The 2,026-nt window shown below is 37.7% G+C and overlaps 1 pseudogene; it reads right to left on the bottom strand.

Moving 5' to 3' along the window:
• Positions 1 to 1,125: 1,125 nt before the first annotated feature.
• Positions 1,126 to 1,551, bottom strand: LOC147482960 (elongation factor 2 pseudogene; annotated as a pseudogene).
• Positions 1,552 to 2,026: the final 475 nt, after the last annotated feature.

The following is a 2,026-nucleotide window of genomic DNA, read 5'->3' as shown; positions in this document are numbered from 1 at the left end:
ATTTAGTTTACTTACGTTTTGAGTTTCATCGTTCATTTCGTAGGTAAACTTTATCTTTTTACATTTATCAATTCCTCAAGTCTTTCTTAGTAAATCCTATATTCTGAATCCCATTGGCTTCGCTAGCCATAAAGCTAGCCATCATACTTCCTCTAATTCCTACTGAGTCCATATTATCCACGATAATCTGTTGGCTCAGGTCAATTTGTCTCTGCGATCTAAGTAGGTCCTTTTTACTTGGAGTGAGTGACGACATTATGGTTATGATTTTCAACTACTTTAGACACGATCCATTTTTCTTCATTTTTTTTTGCCAACAACCATCATTGCCTTACAGCCTGTCCTCGTATCAACTTTGTTTTGCTTTCTCTCTTCAAATCGCTTGGCTCAAGAATCTCGCATCCGCTCAAAAGAACAGCAAAATGTCCGACCATTAATTTCCCTGAACTACAACATAAATGGCATTTTCCATCACTTAAAAAGTGATATCAAAAGTATAAGACATCACTTTTGAGAGTGTTGTGAATGGTGGAGACGTGAAAAGTCAGGGTTTTCCACATCACTTTTTAAATGATGTCCATAAGTGATGTTACTTCACATCACTTTTTAATTGATGTCCAGAAGTGATGTTATAAATTTGCATCACTTTTTAATCGATGTCCAAAAGTGATGTTATAACGTTTAACATCACTTTTCATTCAGATTCCAAATTACTTGTAAAGTGATGTAAAATAACTCTATAAATCACTTTAAAAGTGATGTCCCATTTATCAAAAAAAAAAACAAAAACAAAATTGCCAATATCATCCCAATATAATACCATTTTCTTGGTCATTTATCATCAAATAAAAATGAAATGTATCTTAAAATCATATTTAAACAGTTATGAGGCAAACCTTAAAATAATCGAATCCAAATAACTACAAGTAAACCTTAAAACATGAAAGTCAGAAACATAAGTGTGTAGAGCAGTCAACAGAGTGTCAAAATCATAATAAGAACATATCACATGACATCCAAAAGTACGATGGGAAAACCCTAGCTTGATAATTAACACCTTATAGATTGTCCTCAAATTTGGAGAGAGGTGTCATTTGCTCCTTCAAGCCCTTCCTCCTACGAATCTCAGACACAAGGGTTGCTGCTTGCCTGCGACCCAGCCTCCAAAGGATCTGAGGACATCATGTCCCAGTGATCAAACACACACTGTGGGAAGGCCTGTCCAGATGTTACAGCTCTGAGTTGACCGGAGAACCCAAATGACTCAATGACTGGCAAGTACACTTTGAAGTTATATAATGGAGTACCTGGCCTCTGCATCTCTTCAATGACATGCCCACGTTTCTGGTTCAAAACACCATAAATGCCACCAAGTGCCTGCTCTGGGGCCTGGATCTCGACCAAGTAAATAGGCTCCAACAGCCTTGGCTTGGCAGTAATCTGTGAAGCATAGATGACTCTCCTTGCAGTTGGAATGACCTGACCATTGCCTTTGTGAATGGCATCAGCTTGGAGCATGACATCACATACCTCAAAGCAAATGCCCCTCATGTTCTTCAGATAAATAACCCTCCACCTATATAGCCAACTAGTTTTTCAATAATGTACTTGGCAAGAAACGCTCCTCCCAGAATAGCCACAAAAGTTGCAATTAGGTGCCCAACAATTGCTCCGCCAGCCACACCCCCAAAGAGACTATACCAAGTTGAGACAATTAGCTATGGGAGTAGCCACATCCATAACATAGGAAAGGTATCTGTAGAGCATAACCATTAGAAATTGTCTAAATTTAAATGGACTAGCAAGGTGACAGAAGTTCTTCAGCAAACGAGTTTCAATACCTGAGTTTAGTATATGCATGTGAAATCCCGTAATAAGATGCAAATTCAGCGAGTAACCATTTCCATGGATCATGCAACAACAAATTGCAATCATTTATTTTTGTTTTTGGTTCAGCCAGATTAGAATGCAATCTTCTACTATAAATGAGCCAACAATTGCAATCAGTTGTTATTGAGATTTAATA

The sequence above is a fragment of the Coptis chinensis genome, chromosome 8, assembly GCF_015680905.1.
Source record: "Coptis chinensis isolate HL-2020 chromosome 8, ASM1568090v1, whole genome shotgun sequence".
NCBI classification, from domain to species: domain Eukaryota; kingdom Viridiplantae; phylum Streptophyta; class Magnoliopsida; order Ranunculales; family Ranunculaceae; genus Coptis; species Coptis chinensis.
This window is presented reverse-complemented; position numbering and strand designations above follow the sequence as displayed.